This window comes from Aegilops tauschii, chromosome 6 (genome assembly GCF_002575655.3).
Source record: "Aegilops tauschii subsp. strangulata cultivar AL8/78 chromosome 6, Aet v6.0, whole genome shotgun sequence".
NCBI lineage: Eukaryota > Viridiplantae > Streptophyta > Magnoliopsida > Poales > Poaceae > Aegilops > Aegilops tauschii.
In genome coordinates this window covers 46,850,031-46,868,668 of record NC_053040.3, presented here as the reverse complement: position 1 = coordinate 46,868,668, position 18,638 = coordinate 46,850,031, and the positions used below count along the sequence as shown (strand labels likewise).

The 18,638-nt window shown below is 45.9% G+C and overlaps 1 long non-coding RNA gene across 1 annotated transcript; it reads left to right on the top strand.

Moving 5' to 3' along the window:
* Positions 1–271: 271 nt before the first annotated feature.
* On the top strand, positions 272–1,185 carry LOC141025306 (uncharacterized). Its single transcript, XR_012186787.1, has 2 exons — positions 272–455; positions 975–1,185. It is a non-coding gene; the product is annotated as an uncharacterized lncRNA (long non-coding RNA).
* The last annotated feature ends 17,453 nt before the right edge of the window (positions 1,186–18,638 follow it).

The following is an 18,638-nucleotide window of genomic DNA, read 5'->3' as shown; positions in this document are numbered from 1 at the left end:
TGACATTGATGCTTTATGAACCAGTAGAACACACCTGACAAGACAGCTGTCAATGAATGCTATGAGGTTTAGGAGAGACTTTGTGGATGTTTTTGCCTGTTACCACGTGTTGGCCACTAGAACAAGTAGACATTTTAGATGGCCCTCTTTTGTCTGTACGTTGTGTATGTCATCTGTTAGAACTGGGATTGTTTTTGGTTTTGGCCTTGATAATACTAACTCTACCCTTTAGTTCAATCAGTTTCAAGTCCGCCCTTTTGCTCTCCACAATTCAGCCCTCTATTTTCCTGTTTGAAAAAGATGTGCTTATGTCATTGTGTTTGTTGAACTGTACAGCATAACAACACTGGAGTGACTTGCAGGTGCCTCATGTGGATTTTATGGCTTAAGCCAAGAGGAGAAAGAAAGGGCTCTGCATATGAAAAGATACCAACATTATTGTTTCCATGAAATTGGTAATATATGTGGCATGTGTTTGTTTATCTTTTCTGCAAGAGCAACTTGTGTCCTGAGACCTTCTAGTGGTACTGAGACCCATAAAAAGAAATTGTCTTCTTGCATGATCACTTACTGAAAATAGGGACAATCAGCTTTACTTCTGATTACTTAGAAGTAGTTAAGTTATCTAAGTTATTATGGGTACTGTTACAATGTGCTTGTATTGAACCATCTATCCAAGTTTATTACTAACTCTATATGTGCTTCTCTGCACCTATGCTTGCCTGTATATCTATTTGCTTTATGGACATGACTCTTGTGTTTGTTTGCTTGTTGTACTGTGATAATTGCAATGCTTATTTAGCGACAAAATTTGATCTTAATGTACTGTTGCAGGATCTGGATATCTCTCAAAATTTAGTACTTTCTGGTGTTGATCTCAAGTGCTGGCTCCTACAGCATTGCATTTCACCAAGTGAAATGCTACATTTCTACTCCTAACCCATTCTCTCTTTCTTAGTGTTTTTGTTATGCAGGTTGGAAGAAAAGAAGAAGATCCAGAGAAGATCTTAGTAATAAGATAGTTTTTAGGAAAATAGATATTTAGTTTTAGGTCATTTCTTCTAATTTCAGATATGGAGTGCTTGTCTTTAGTTTTTGTTTTGACTTTGTGAAACTTGCTAACTATGGATGAAACTGTGTAATATTGATGAAACTATGTATATGTATGGATGAAACTTGCTACTATTGGTAACATGTGTTGGATATGCTATATTGGTACTATGTATGGATGAAACTTGCTACTATGTATATATATGTGTGTTTGATTTTCTGTGAAAATGAATGGGTATAAGAAGAAACAGAATTAATGCCTATTTGGTCCCTTTGCCATATGCCAACAGATGGCAAAGAGCCTGTAGTCTTTGCCGTCTGCTGGCAGACGACAAAGACTGCAGGCTCTTTGCCATCTGCTGGCACACGGCAAAGATCCAGTCTTTGCCGTCTTAACGGACTGACAGCGCAATTATTGTCGTCTGCTCTCTTTGCCGTCCGCTGCAGACGGCAAAGGCCCCTTGCCGTCAGCCGCCCGGAAGCAGACGGCAAAGTAGCTCTTTGCCGGACCTTACTTTGCCGGAGCCTTATGCCGTCTGCGGCTGACGGCAAAGGCCTTTGCCGTCCGCCATTCATGCCTTTGCCGTCCGCCGTGGCAGACGGCAAAATAGCTGATTCCTGTAGTGATATGTTCTCTGTGTATATATGTTCTCTGTGTATATATGTTCTCTGTGTATATGTTCATGTATATATGCAAAAGATAGATTTTTAGAAAAGTTAGGATTTTTTTCTGTTCATAGATTTTTTGGTGATATTAATTATTGTAGAATATGTAAATGTTTGTATATTCATATGAACAATGCATTAGGCAAAACCTTTAATTTTTTTCGAAATTTTCTATTTGAACATTTTTTTATGAATGAGAGGAAAAAGGAAAATAAGAAGAGGAAGAAAGGAGAAGAAGAGGAGAGGAAGAAGAGGAGAAATAAATAAGAAGAGGAAAAAAGAAGAAAAAGAAGAGGAGAAGAAGAATAAAGGAATAGAAGAGAAGAAGAAAAAATAGAAAAAATTCTATTTTTCTTCTTCTCTCCTCTATTCCTTTCTTCTTCTCCTCTTTTTTTTCTTCTTTTTTTTCTTTGATCTTCTCCTCTATTCCTTTTCTTCTTCTCCTCTTTTTGTTTCTTCTTCGTTTTCTTATGTTTTATCGGGTCTGTCGTCGTCGATATACCCCTCTCGCGATAACTTCAACACGAGGGGGGGGGTCGATATACCCCCTCCCCGATAATATTATTTTCCCATGTACGTTCATTGTCGTTGTCGATATAACCCCCTCCCGATAACTTCAACACGTGGGGGGGTCGATAAACCCCTTCCCCGATAACATTATTTTCCCATGTATGTATGTCGTCGTTGTCGATATATATAACTCCCTCCCAGATAACTTCGACATGATGGACGGTCGATATTTATACCCCCTCTCGACCGTGATAACTTATACCACGGGAGCACCCCCGGCCCTCTCGCTCGACTAAAACTCTCGAGGACACCCAAACCCTAGAAAAAAAGATGTCGGTCTCCTAGCCCCTCCCGCCGCGCCCCTACCCTTGAAGCATTGCCGAGGCCACCCCAAACCCGGAATAAGCTAGGTCTACATTTGCACTAACCACCTGCTATCATGTTTGTGTAATAATTGCCATGTTGTAATATTTGCAGAAACAATGGAGCATGGACGAGACGAGCAAGCAGAAGAGGTGTTGGGGGACATAATCTTAGCCGGAGGTGATATCTTGTCGTATCTTAATGACAATGATGGTCTTGAAGAACATGGTGAAGAAGCAGGCTACGGTGATCGAAGAGTGGAGGAGGAAAGACATGATTATGATGGCTCCGGTGAACCAATGCTGGTGCAAGAAGGAGCCCGTGGTGACGGCTCCGGTGACCGAACAGAGTCCGGCTAGGTAAATATATTAGTTAAGCCTGTGCTGACTAGCTAATTGATGCATTCATTGTTTTGGTATGTACACATATTAATTAACACTCGTCTTTCTTCTTTTTCCTAGCCCTCCGGATCGAGCACAACTGCGGTAAAGAGACGAGGCCCGAAGAGAAAGTTGCGCTCGGATGAAAGGTTTGAGATCACAGCAATCGCGCGCGACGGCCAACCGATTGAACCCATCCGGACAAAGGATGCATTTGCTGCTCAGTGCGGGGTTCTAGTTAGGGACAAGATCCCGGTCAGCATACACCAATGGTATAAGCCTAAGAAGGATGACCCTGAGGTGTCTTATGTCAATGATATGCAGAAAGATGATCTTTGGACTGAGCTGAAGGCAAATTTCACCCTACCGCCAGAGGAGGATCCGGAGAAGCCAGTTAAAGAGCAATTAATCAAGTCTCATGCTCTTAAGAAGATGGCAGACCTATTCAGGAGGTGGAAGAATGAGCTGAAAACGTTTGTCGACAAAGAAGAGACACCAGAATTCAAAGGCCGGTATGAGAAGATCAGAGATCACTGGCCCGCATTTGTGGCCCACAAGACATCGGAAAAGAGTAAGAAGATGTCAGCGACAAACAAGAAGAATGTTGCGAAGAAGAAGCTTCACCATCGCATGGGGTCAGGTGGCTACCTCAAAGCCCGGCCTAAGTGGGCCAAGGCTGAGAATGATCTACTTGAAAAAGGGATCAAACCACAGACAATGAACTGGACAGACCGTTGCCTGACTTGGTTCTTCGGGGCTGGCGGAACCTTGGACCTGTATCAGGGAGGTGTGTTTGGACGAACGAGCTTTTGAGAATACCAGTCAAGAAGATTCAACAATATATCGATGCAGCGGAGGAAGGGACGTTCGTTCCAGACAGAGAGAACGACAAGCTCACAATGGCCCTCGGGAATCCTGAGCACCCTGGACGGACACGAGGCACGCCAGGCTCCGTTCCGTGGAAGGCTGGTTTTCCGGACGCAGGCGGTTACAAAAGCCAGGAGAGGAGGAAAAAAATGGAGCAGACCCAAATTCAGAAGCTGCACAAAAGGGTTCAAGCGCTAGAGGAACGAGACAGCAATCGACATGCCGAAACTACCCCCGAAGCTACCCCGCCATCTCAGCGGAGAAGCAGCGTGGCTTCCACCGAGCTGCTTCAGCTGGAGCATGTCTTGACGGCTCCTGCTAGCTACCCCGTGGATGCTATCACGGAGTCTCAACATTGCCACCTTATGGCGCAATGGCAGAACTTCAAAGTCAAGGCGGCTGTTGGCTCTGTTTTACCTCCTGAACCCGGCGCAACCTACCACTGCCGGCCGATTCCAGAAGGATATGCTAGGGTGATGGTGGATGAAATAACGGAGGGATTTGAGGACCTCCAGCTTGACCACCCTACCGGTGAAGGGGAGACTCGGCTGGGTTTAGCTCTGAAGACTCCGTGCCTATGGCGGAAGGAGCTCATCAACCTTCCGAACTGGACGGCTCCGGCGATTAAGGGCACTCCGCCTCCTCATCCGCCTCCTCCTCTGGCGAGTGATCAGGGCACTCAGCCTCCTTCTCCGGCGCGTGGCGGCACTCCGCCTCCTCGTCCGGCGAGTGATCAAGGCACTCAGCCTCCTTCTCCGGCGCGTGGCGGCACTACGCCTCCTTCTCCGCCTGCGCCGGCGCGCCAGAGCAGCCAGCCTCCTCCTTCTCCGCCTCGTCAGCAAGGGCGGAAGAGACCCGCCGCTGCTGCGGCTGCTCCGGCGCGTCATAGTCCTTCTCCTCCGCCTCGTAAGCAAGGAAAGAAGACAGCCGCAGCTGCTCCGTCTGCTCTGCCGGCGTCTAGCAGTACAGCTGCCAGAGGCGGGAGGCAATACAGATTCGGTCCTTCTCTGAAGACTCCAGAGAAGTTACCATACGAGAGGACCGAGGAGGAAACCAGGAAGATCGTGCGAGCCGAAGTGACAAACTTCTTTGATGGGGTGAAAGCAAAGAAACATCCACCTCCGGAGGAGAAGGTAGATCCGGTGAAAGCAATGCGCACTCTGGCTGCCCTAACAAAACCACCAAAGTCTCCGCCGAGAGGCAACTATGAGTGCATTCTTGCAAAGACATATGCCGAAGCGGAGCGGTCAGGAAGTACTGCCAGTGATCAAAGGTTAAAAGAACGACGAGCTGGGAAAAAAATTGCCCAGCTCGGCGAACAAGAGAACCAATCGTGCCCCCCGCTCAAGGTGTCAAAAGACAAAGTCGCTAATGATCCGAGGATGGTGGCCGGTTATAGCAATCTTGGAGATTACCTGCCCGACGATGTACATTATGAAATCATGGAGGTGGACGAACACAAATACCATTACGGGAAGCCTCTCGTCAAAGATGAAAGATCTCTAACAACGATGATGCGAAGATTACATGATTGGTACATGAAAACCTGCAGAGAGTCTGATGGGATGAATACTTTGACGCTGAGAGTTAAACCGGAGCATGACCTCGTTGGAATTGAACTGCTGAATGTTCCATTTGAGGATTTCTTCCAGTTTTACAATCAAAAGGCCCTCAATAAAACAACGATCACTTGCTACTGTCTATAAGTAGTACTACTTCTGTCATTAAGTCTCTCTATATAGGTCAGCTCTTTCATTGCATGTATTTATAATTATCCTCACTATATTATGCAGATTGAAGATCGCCGAATTGAAGAAAAGACAAATCGGTGATATTGGGTTCATTAACACAAATCTCATAGATGCATATACGGTTGAAAAACATGCCAAAGAAGTCGAGGCCAACTTGCTACGATCGTTGGTATTAAATCAAAACAAAGATATAATACTCTTTCCTTACAACTTCAAGTGAGTGTTACTGTCTTGTGCATATTCGGTTTCCCTTATTAGTCCAGGTTATGGTAATGTAATTGATGACTTATGCATGCATGCACAGCTTCCACTATATTCTCCTAGAGATTAAGCTTGAGCAAGGAGTAGTAACCGTCTTAGACTCGAGACGAAAAGATCCCCAAGACTATGTTAACATGACTCAAATGCTCGAGAAGTAATTTAAATTGATCATTATCCACCATATCAGCAACTTTGTTCATTTCCTGATATCAAGTAATTGTTTTCTTTGTCTGGCAGGGTTTGGAGAAAATTCACCACAAAAGCTCCGGGACTGCCGAAGAAGCTGCAATTTAAACACCCGAAAGTAAGTACTATAGTAGCATGTTCCGCGCATCTCCTAGTGATTCAAGCGCTAGTTTCATCAATACCATTTAGCATGCTTGCTTATCAGTTTGATTGACCTCTATTTCTTGTAAAGTGGTTGTGGCAGGAACCCGGGAATAATTATTGTGGATGCTACGTTTGCGAGTCCATCCGCTACACGACCTGTGAGCGGGGCTACTCTAACGAACAATATGAAGTGCGTAAGCAATAATATTCACAATTTTATTTTATTACCATCATTTGTGTTGCGTTTCATTTATTCATATATATATATGTATTGACCCCCTTCTTCAAATTAGATGTTTCGGAAGCGGGATGAACTCCTAGCACCAGATCGTATGCGAGCAATTCAAGAGGAATTGGCGGCATTCTTCCTTGACCACGTGATCGCTGAAAACGGAGAATACTATGTGGACCCTGTGTTCTTACAATTTAATTAGGAGATTGTATTGTAAGAGATAATTATTGTATATATGTAGCCGGTAGTGTCGGATAGATATACGAGAACTTGTTGTTCGACCAATCTCTCGGAGAAGGAGAGGTGGTCGATATCACTTCTCTCTGTATGCGTATGTTCATGACGATCTTCTATTTCCTTCATTTGATTACTAGCTAGCGTGTCTAGTCCTCTCCATACGTATATAGTACGTAGCATCGACCAAGCACGGAGATAAGAGAGGACACTTCTCTCTATTAATTAGCTAGCTAACACAATATATGAAACACCTAAATTAACCCCCCAACCCCTCCCCCTTCAAAAAAAAACAAAAACCCCAGCCCCTGAAATGCTGACGCGTGGATTCCTATTGGTCCCGGTTGGTGACACCAACCGGGACGAATACGCAGGGCCTTTTGTCCCGGTTGGTGGCACCAACCGGGACCAAAGGCCCCCCTGCCTGGGCTGGCAGCAGCGGCCACGTGGAGGACCTTCTGTCCCGGTTCGTGTAAGAACCGGGACTAAAGGGTTAGGGCTTTAATAACGACCCTTTAGTCCCGGTTCGAAAACTGATACAAAAGGCCCTTACAAACCGGGGTAAAAGCCCCTTTTCCTACTAGTGTGGGGGAGGCGAGCGAGGAGAGGGTATGCGAGGGCACTGTGAGATAATGAAGAGTGACCTCAGGATCTCCGGCGAGACGGAGATGGAGATGGAGTGGTGCTAGGGGAGAGGGAGACGAGGCGAGGCATGCTATACAACGGCGGTGACAGTGACTGCACAGTGCACAAGGTGAGGCTGACTTTGGTAACCCGGACACGCCGCCTGGACTGGTGTCACCTCGGGCGCAGGGTCTTGTCACTTCACTGTGAGGACCGGATGAATAATAGTATTTTGACCATCAAGTGTACCATAGTTGTACTACTACTACTAGTAGGAGTAGTAGGAACATGAGTACACTCCCGTGCTAGCATGCCTCTCGGTTCACTTCATCCTCCAGCTATCATCCATATTGCGAGCGGAACCAAATTCTCGTGCATGCGGAAGCGCGAAGAAGGACTTTTCTTATTTGAGGATAATCGCATATTCCTTAACCGTAGTAGGAACATGAGTACTCCCTCCGGTCCTCTTTTGTCTACGCATAACATTTTTCAGTATTTTTCTAATTAGTATGCGTATATACCCTTTTGCATGCGCCCATTTCCCTGCATGCCCCGCATTCATAGCATTAATTAGCATACGCATGAGCAGCTGCAGCCCGACTCCAGCCAATAAACTGCAGCATGCAAGTGGGCCACTCTGTGCGCGTGGGAGAGAGAAAAGGCAACCGAAGAGCCCGTCCAATACATTGCATGCAGCAGTCAAACCACCGCACCTCTCCTCATGCATGCGCATAACTTCTCCCATTTACTTCTCCATCAGGAACCGATTTTCCTCGGCTTTTTCACTACTCCTTGTTCTTCATTTGCATCCAAACCACACTGCATTCACATTGTTTTAACCTCTTCACATCCTCCTGGAGTAATTCCGAAGCCCCTATAAATAATCATCTTCTTCAGTTAGATTAGCCATCTAATCCTAATTCTCCAAACCATAGCCCTCCGGTCCAGCGGTTCCAAATGGCGAAAGAGATCGAGATGCAGGTTTTTAGCGTCCAACATGTCCTCGTCGAAGGCTCGTTGAGCATAGTTGCCACAGTCACCGACCACCCAAGGGTTGTTCGGAAGTAGATCAACAATGTATCCAACTCCCTCCAAAAGGTGGAGATGAATGTCATCGGTCTAGACGCAGAGTACACGGAGCGTGCCACTGGCAAGATCCAACGCGCCGCTGTCCTTCAGTTGTGCCTCGAAGATGATGTTTTGGTGTACCACATCATACACGCGCCCTCCATACCAGGTGAGCTTCACGATTTCTTGTCTCGGGAGGACATATACTTCTGTCGGGCAGCCATCGCAGGGGACAAATAGAAGTTGGAGCCGTACAACCTTGATTTGAAAAGCATCGCTGACGTACAAACTAGAATAAAAATTCATGTAGAAGATTGTGATAAACCGACACCATCCCTATTCGACGTAGCAAATTTTGTGCTAGGAACAAATCTTCAGAATGGTGACGAGACGCTGGCATTAAGGTCGTCTGGATGGGAGAATTATCCCTTGACGTACGAGCTGATAAAATATGCTGCCCTCGATGCCCGTGTGAGTTTCGAGATAGCTGCAAGGTCCAGAGAGCTTGTTGCGAAGCCGTCTCCCACAGAAAATGAGAAGAAGAAGAAGAAGAAGAAGAAGAAGACGAAGAAGAAGAAGAAGAAGAAGAAGAAGAAGAAGAAGAATATGCTGCACCAACAGCAGGGCATTATGGATGGATGAACTATTTCCTCTCTTGTAAAAAAATATTCCCTCTCTATGTATATTGATATAGATGGACTATTTCGATGGTGTGCATGTCTTTGGAACAAGTAGTAGCGTGGGTCCGCTTGACTATAAGAAACTATTTATCTGTCTAGCTTTCTCTACTACTCCTTCTAGTGATCGGTATACAATGCATGTGTCCGTAGACATGACAGCTTGTCCATGGAAGTTCAACTACGGCGACCATCACGTTTCATCCACTGCCACTCGCGATTCCCACGACACCGCTCCAACCCACGGCACCACGTCCCCCGACGTGTGCCTCACCCCTCTCGGTCGCACCGCCCCTCTGCCTTTGTGTGCATGACATGCGGGCCACCTTAAATGCGGCGACCATCAAGTATCTACCACAGCCACACGTGATTCCCACGACGCCGCACGAACCCATGAGACCACATGTCCCGCACCGTCGAATTTTCATCCAGCGGCTGTGACACATTTCGTCCCGGGCATCAATCCTCAGCTGGAGTACTTCTGTACTACAGGTTGTACCCGCCGGCGTGGCCATCTATGCCTCGTAACGCCCCGACGCCCAGCTGTGGCACCCTCGCCACGGCCACGCCACCACCGGCCGGTTCATCTCGAACGAGTGAGTCGCAAACCACACCACCACCATGAGAATGACATGTGGGCCAGCCGCATTTAACGTCCGCATGTCATTGACTCAGAGCATGGTTAATAATATAGCCGGCTGCTGGCTATATGATGTTGCCACGTCACATATAGCCAAGCTTGTAGCCAGCAAGTACAATAGTTGAATATTAATATGTACTACTTTGTTGTTACATGACCCACCTCGCTCTCTCATAAAATGCCTAGGAGCATGTGTTACAGCCGGCTGTTAACTAGTAGCCCGCTTCTCTTCTCTTTCATCTTCTCTCTCGTCCAACTAAGCAAAAATATAATATTTAATGTCTTACAGCCCGCCTACATCACCTTATTGTACTTGCTCTCATAGGCGGGCACTATGCCACTAAAATTTGGTCCCGTGGGCCCAGAGAGGGAAATGTAACTCCTGCGGCAGGCCTTGTGGAGCTCCTGCAGTACGAGCTCGTGCCAAACCCGGAATTTGTTTCTTACTACTACCAACTACTAGTAAGGTACACGTGCATTGCACGCATGAGATTCTGGTGGTTTGTGCATTATGCTTCTACATGTGGCAAAAACTGGTGGAATGTAGATGATATCCAACGGCCAGTAGTGCTCGGATTTGCCATCTTTGTACCGTCGGATTGGCTTCATCCAACGACAAACTTTCAAAGTTATGGTTTGGTTTGCAGCCTAAGGTTTCCATGCCATAGACTCAACTTCTTGCCAACTCTTGCCACACTTGTGGTGGCCATTTTGTTGGCCACATTTTTTGTGGCAGACACACTTTGCCTAAGCTTAGTTGTGGCAAAGTTAGTCATGAATGAAGTTCAACCATGGAGTCTTCTAGATTCTACATGTGGCGGAATCTGGTGGAATGTAGATGATATCCAACGACCAGTAGTGCTCGGATTTGCCATCTTTGTACCGTCGGATTGGCTTCATCCAACGACCAACTTTCAAAGTTATGGTTTGGTTTGCAGCCTAAGGTTGCCATGCCTAAGTTTAGGCGTGCCACAAGTGTGTTTGGTTGCGTTCTCGTCTCAGCATAGTTGTTCCCTCTTAATGCATGCTCAACTCAATACCCTTATTCATGTATGCTCTCTTCATGCATGCTTCTAGTGTATTTGTGCTAATCTAGTGTGGACTCATGCACCCTCCATACACTCTACCAAACACCCAAAAATGGGTCGAGAAGGGAACTCTTGGGATCATGCACCTTTCATACACCCTACCAAACACACCAAGCATGTGTTTGGTTCATTGCTACACTTGTGGCTTGCCACACTTTTCTAGCTACATGGTCCACATGTCATAGACTCAACTTCTTGCCAAATCTTGCCACACTTGTGGTGGCCATTTTGTTAGCCACATTTTTTGTTTCAGACACACTTTGCCTAAGCTTAGTTGTGGCAAAGTTAGTCATGAATGAAGTTCAACCATGGAGACTTCTAGATTCTACATGTGGCGGAATCTGGCGGGATGTGGATGATATCCAACGGCCAGTAGTGCTCGGATTTGCCATCTTTGTATCGTCGGATTGGCTTCATCCAATGACCAACTTTCAAAGTTATTCACACACTATATAGGGGGTATAGATATGGATGTGCCGGCCCATTGCAATGGATCCAAAGTATATATGTTTAGTGGAGTGCACTCTAAACACATTATCTATTTATTTTTCTCTAACATTTCATAGCCATGCAACCAAGCCACATAAGCTTCATGGGTGCCCCCACATCATATTATTCATACTAGGTTGACAGAAAAAATATAAATCACCCAAAACAAGATCTTCCCATTTTTTGTTCCTACGATGCTGTGCCGTGCACGTACCTACTAGTTGTATAGTGGTAGTACTAGTTGTATACTACAAACTTGGTACTAGTAGGAGCAGAGTAGTACGGAATGCTCCTACTCTATCAATGAGCCCCATCTAACACCAAATTTCTTGGCTTCCGTGCTATAGCTAGATCTTCCCCTCGTTTCTGTTTTCCAACTCGGCGGCGGGCGGGGTGTGGTTTGCGAATAGTCGGTTTGCTCAACGGCGGTCCCACATGAAAGTGAAAATGCTAGGCAACACGCCTTCCCTAAGCTATGTGTCGTGCTGGACGGGCCGTGGAGTACTCCCGATTCCCGGGCGTGTGTGGGGGGGGGTGCGACGCGAACGCGGCAGGCCTTTTCCTTTTACTAGCAATGTGCCCGTGCGTTGCGACGGATCCAAAGTAGTAGAATAGTAGTACTTGTTCACAAACTTGAAAGAAATCACTCTTGTTTTGATATACTCCTAATATACTACTCACTCCGTTCCTAAATATTTGACTTTTTAGAGATTTCAAATGGACTATCACATACATATTATATAGACATATTTTGAAGTGTAGATTCACTCATTTTGCTCCGTATGTAGTCACTTATTGAAAAATCTCTAGAAAGAAAAATATTTAGAAGTGGACTGTAAGTGCTACTCCCTCCATCCAGGTCAATAAGTCATCTTTGGTTGTGCGCGTGACCAAGAAGGAGGGAATACTTATACACCTAGACGGAGGGAGTACTACTATTACTTATGCACGTGCAATTGCACGTTTTAACATTCAGATGCGGTTTTTGAAAATTAGAAAAACAACACTAGTCAAGCTTGTGAAATGATACAATGCAAAACAAATGCAAAAAGGCTCGTTTGATTGTTTACTTTTAGCTTCCTTCTCTGTGGTTATTTCTCTGTCGTACTTTGTACGGAGTATCTCACTGGTTGGAAAGGCATGCAAATTCCCAAACCGCTTCCTACACCCTGTATTGAATTTTTTGCCTAGCAAGTTGTACCATGCAATTGGACTTCCAACTTGAGGACTACTACTAGTAGGAGTACCAAGGGCCAGTTCTTTTAGGCTTCTAGATTAGTAATCCCATAACTACTACCTCTGTCCTGGTTTATTGGTCCCCATTGTAATCTGTGTCAAATTTTGATCATAAATTTAACTAATGAAATGTTAGTGCATGTCACATGCACTAACATTTTATCAGTTAAATCTTTGGTCAAAATTTATCACAAATTATAATGGTGAGGAATAAACCAGGACGGAGGTACTACTAGTAGTAGTTTAGAAGCCCAAATAAATGAGTGAGGTGCCTTAATGTTACTCTCCACTGTGACTAGTCTTATGGGAAAAGCTGGGGAAGCTGCCAAAAGAAATGGCCCTAGGAGTAGTAGCTAGGGATCGAGTGTGTGAGATGAACCGGAGAAAGTAAAGGCAGAGAGATGAAATGCAAAAAAGACGGAGGGATGTGATGGTTGCTTGTCCGTTTATTTTACCAGGCCACTTATTACTGGGAGTGGTTGGGTTTTGTGATATGACGGCTTTACTGCCGCGCCACGAGTGGGGTGAGACTCCCGTGCAGCGCCGCCCTCTACACTAGTACGACTACATCGGTCGTGGTTTATCGCCCATTGAATTTGACTGAAGATTTAACTGACAAAATGTTAGTGCATTTCAACAAAAACAATATCGTTGGATTCGTATTTGAACATAGTTTTCAATGATACTCCTATAATTCTAGGTGACATGCATCATCATTTATCATACTATATAATGTTAGTACAATTTTTGGTTGTACTAATCTATAGTAGTAAGGTGCCCGTGCGTTGCACGGAGGAGTGAAATGCATTGATCGGGGAGTTGTTTATTTTGACAAAGGATGTGGGGGTCATCTCATGTGTAACGGGTACCGATAGGTTTGTTCGGATATTATTTCATCACTAGAGCTCACAAACATTCGGGTGAAATAGATAAAAAAGTATCTTTTGCAAACAAAAGCGTTCAACTGTTCAACCTGCATCCAAAACTTGTGAAGAAATAACTCTTATTGTGCTTTGCATGAATGATGTTCAAGAATTAGTTTTTGAGTATCCATTGTTATACATGTTGGCTACAGATGACATGGCACTTTCTTATAGTCAACAGTTGGCTATACTATTGAAGTATTAACCATGCCCTTATACACCTAGACGGAGGGAATAAATCAGGATGACTTGGGAGGGGGCAGAGGATATGTAAGAAATGGTTCATCATAAGTCTTTCACCAGTACTGTAGTAAAAATTCATACATGGAAGATTCTAGACTAAACCATAAATGGATATACTTTTATTCATGTGCGATACTCCAATAGAGCAAGATCATGCATGGAAGTCTCCACATGCTTAGACAGCGGATTACATTGAGTGAAGACTAATGATCAACATTTAACTTGATAATGCAGATGTCCAGGTGAACCTCCTTGGAGTCCCCGTGCACATCGTTGGGGTTCAAATAACACCGTGCCCTTTCCATGTCCATGTCAGTGGGAAAGTCCCAGCTCGGCAGAGTCCAAGTATGCTTGGCGTAGCCAGTGTCGCCGCCCACGTACCTCCGAGGGGTAGTAATAGTGAGCGCGCACGCGTACATTGGCCTCGTGTCAGTGTCAGCGTCAGTGGCGTCGCCCCTGACGCACACTACAGAAATGTGGCGGTGGCCTGCGCGGGCCTCGCCGGTGGCCACGATCAAGAGGTAGACGCTGTCGTCCTCCTCCGAGACTAGCAGGCGGCGCTGATCCTCCAGCGACTCCGGCACGGTGAACGGTTAGCACGTCTCGTACTTGATGTTCTTCGCCAAGGGCCAGTAGTGATTGCCGCACGCTTGCGTCAGGTGATGCACGATGTCCGCGGGCGAGCCCCAAAATGGCACCGGGCACTCATAGCAGTAGACGAAGGGCTCCTTGGAGGCATCGACCAGGCCGTCCATGAAACGGGAGTGGCTGTAGGGGACGTTCCGCCAGTTGAATATATGAGCAAGTTACTACGTGATTTACTACAAAATAAATCATGACGGCTATAACAGAGATTAAACTAATCATGCGGACTAGCATAGTAGATGAACAGATCGAATCTAGGACACAGACTAGAAACATGAATTCTACCATGATTTCGAACAGGAAGGACAGAAACACATAGGGTGCAACGGGAGCAGCACCATTGGCGTTGAGGTTGTTGCCCATGTCGTTGAGGAAGAGGTTGCCGAGGTCGCGGAAGAAGTCGTCGTCGGTGAAGTCATCGCTGCTAGCACTCGCGAGAGTGCGCTCCCCAAATTTCAACAGCGCCCGCCGAATGCAGCGCAGGAGGGAGTGGCTATAGGGGACGTTCCGGCCGCCGAATGGAGCGCAGGAGTAGCCCACAAAGCAGTAGATGGTGCTCCTCCCTAGTCTCTATTCTTATCTCTATCTCTACTACTCTTCTTAGTTTTTTTATAATATACTAGTTGTAGTTGTCAAATCGAATAGTACTGCGCTGTCCACTGCACGCCCAGCTGAACACGCCTCCTCGCCTCCATCAAACCCCTCCGTTAAACCCGCATGCAAACCGAGAAACCTACTCCGGCCACACGTCCGTTCATGAGCGGGCCGGAATTAAACGAAACACCGGCCGAGCTCGTCCCGTCCGCCCTCAGTTTAAACGAGGCCAGATGCCGGCCAAGCTCCTACCGTCTGCCCTCTGTTTACACGAGGCCAGACAAACAACGGGCAAGAATCGCACCCCTCCGCCGCTTCCCCATCTCCGCCTTCACCAATTTCTCCACTCTTCCGATGGCTTTCGAGGAGCCGTTCTCCGGCATATTACCCGGCTGGGTGGCCCGCCGAGCCCTCCGGATACGGGTGAGGCCATTCGGTGCTTTACCAACCTTGCTTGGCCCGTCGGAGCCAGTTGCCGCCCCAAGCGGGCGCGTGGTTCAGCAACTCGCCGCTCCAGTTCAGCTCGATGAGGAGTGGCGAGTTGCTCCACGCCGACACGGCGGCGAGCACACCGGTACGGGTGTCGTCGCTGCCGCGTCGTACCGCGCCTCTCGTGTCTGTGGGCGCGCCTCCCGTGCCTGCGGCAGCGCCGTGCAGGCAGAGACAGAAGTCGGGTGCGTGGACAGCGATGAGTCGGTGGCCAGCTTCTCCGTGTCCACCGCCATCATCGAGGAGAAGTAGAACACGGGAGGCCGCCGCCACTCGGGTCCCATGAAGGCCACCGCCGAGGCGACGACTGCGCATTCAGGTGGTTTCTTTGCTTCTTCGTATCTTCCGAGGACCTTCTCGACCCCGCAAAGTGTCTGTCGGACATGAGGAAGACAAAGGGATCCGCGGGCGGCCATTTAGATTATGTACTCCTTCTCGAGCTGGCAGGAAATTTTTGTTCTAAGAATGGATAAATTGTATGTATCTAGAACTAAAATAAGTCTAGATACATCCATTTCTAGGACAAGTATTTCCGGACGAAGGGAGTATTAATTATACCAAGATAGCCGGATTGGCACCGCTTAGTTAATGTAAATGTAATGAAATCCATCATGTTTATATGAAGATCCGGCTTTTTTATACGAAATCCTTCATGCTTATATGAAATCAGTCCGTGTTTGCACAAATTTTATATGGTTGGTTAGAGTTGTGAAAATGTATGTCGCTGGTGTTTGATGTCGTCCTCCGCGGAAGGAAACGGGAGGAAATTTGCCGGCTGCCGTTGGAGATGCTCTTATGCTGGAAATAATAGAGTGACATCCAATCCATTTGAGTTAATTGTGTGTATGATTGTCCCTCTATAAAAAGTTAATTGCATTTACAGTGTACACGTGACTTGCAGGGTGGCTACAGCTTCGTACAGAAAGTTAAAAAGAAACAAGTCCATCCTTAATCTTGTATTCTAAGTACTCTGTGGGTTCCACTGTCAGTACAGTAACGAAAGAAGTATATATTAAATAAGTAATATATAATATAAAAATCTAAAGTTAAAGACAGAATTCGAACTCATGTCATCATGTTGCGAGCATCTGGCGCTAACCAGTCCAGCACATTTTTGTTGTAGACCATGCTGCTGATATATCTCCATGTCTACTCTTATACTCCATCCGTTCCTAAACATTTGTCTTTTTCAGATTTCAAATGGACTTCCACATACGGATGTGTATGTAGACATATTTTGGAGTGTAGATTCACTCATTTTGCTCCATATGTAGTCACTTGTTGAAATCTCTAAAAAGACAAATATTTAGGAACGGAGGGAGTAGAAAACAGAGTTGGTGATGATGGTGTGCGTGCCATCCTGCAATATAGGCCGTCGGATTTATATCTAACGGATAGGAAGAAAACTATGGCAATTTTGCAAAAATTTACCCACACCCCTCTCCACGTTCACAAATACGGCCTTCCCTCGTTCATCCTTTTCTCTCACAAGATAAACTACTCATACAAATGCATCTTGATTTTCCGTGCAATGCACGGGCATCTCGCTAGTTTCTTTTAAAATAGTTACTACGATAATTGGGTTGAAGTGATATATTTTATGTCTGCCCCGAATGATTTCGGATTCACTATTAGTAACAAAGAAAAGGTTGCCTTGGTAATTAACAGAAAACAGGGTGAAAACTATCACATGAGGCCGGTAAAAACGAGGCACACTGGGTTCAGCGTCATCGTCACTACAGCTGTGCGCGCGCGAGAAGTCTACATATTGAGGGGGCTACTGAGCGAGGCACAGAGACACAATGTTCGAGAGAGAAACCAATTGACAGATTACGATCAGATTGAGTTGTCACCCTTCTGTTGTCATTGTTGGGGTGGGGGGGGAGGGGGAGGGAGAGAAAGACGTATCGAGAGTGTGCGCAGTAGGCACAGAGGCATAACTAGCGAGTGTGTGTGTATGTGTGTGTGTGTGTGTTTTAAAGAGGAGTAGATAGATTACTATCAAGATCGAGGTGCCGCCCTACTCCTTCGGTGCCGGGTAGTGTGTGTTCGTGTGTGCGTGTTTGAGAGAGAAGCCAGTCGATAGATTAGTATCAAGATCGAGGTGTCACCCTACTCCTTCGGTGTTGGGAAGTGTGTGTGTGTGGTTGTGTGGGTGTGGGTGTGTGTGTCGGGGGGTGGGCGGGGGGTGGGGGGGGGAAGTGACACTTACATATCCCTACTCTTATAAAAATAGAGTTGGTGATGATGGCGTTCCTGCCATCCTGCAATATAGGCCATCCGATTTATGCCTGACGGATAGGAAGGAAACTGTGGAAATTTTGCAAAAAGATACCCACACCCATCTCCGCATTTGCAAATAAGGCATTCCCTCGTTCATCCTTTTCTCCCACAAGATAAACTACTCATACAAATGCATCTTGATGTTCGGTGCAACTCATGGGGATCTTGCTAGTTGGGAGAAGGAGTTTGTGTGACACATATCTAGCTATATTAAGGGATAGGTAGATAGCATTTGTGCGAGGCCTACTTAAAGCATCACGAAGATAAACAAAATTGTGTGCATGCAAGTGCCGGAAAAAATGAAGTGAGAAACAATGTGTTGGAGAGATAGAGAGAGAAATCTCAAAACAAAAGGTGCTCTGTTGGAATCCCATTGTATGTATTCATATGGTTCCGGAACCTGAGTTAACCTTAGGCATATGTGTGAGAGACATTATTATACTTTGAGACATTAGTGGCTGTGGGTGGGCAGAATTAAAGGGGTGGGCGTGTACGACAGAGAGAGCGTGTGTGTTTCTGTGTGAGGGACTTGTAGGTTGGGGTAGAAAGACAAATTATAACCTTGACGGAGGGAGAGAAATACACGAAGTGCGCGTGTGTGATTCCGATGACCACAGGGAAATGAGATATGTATGCGTGTGAGAGAGATGGCACAATTCATTCACGTAACACTATCTAGCGATCGTGGACGTGCATCGCTTGAACATAAATCAATATCTACTTCGTATCGTGGCCAAAGGTACAATATCGATTCAACGCTATAAAGATTGCACACTCACATATCACATTTTTTTCTATTTAAATAAACCTTTTCAGTTGTGCATGCCAAAGTTACAGTGATGTTTCTTCAAACAACCAATGTAGCTATCATGTACATGCACCATTGTTACTCTTGCATTCAAAATCATTAGTCTTGGATGATTTAAGGTTCTATTATGAAGTAATATATGTAATATTCATATATGAATTCAACGGGTACGCAATTTATGAAATGG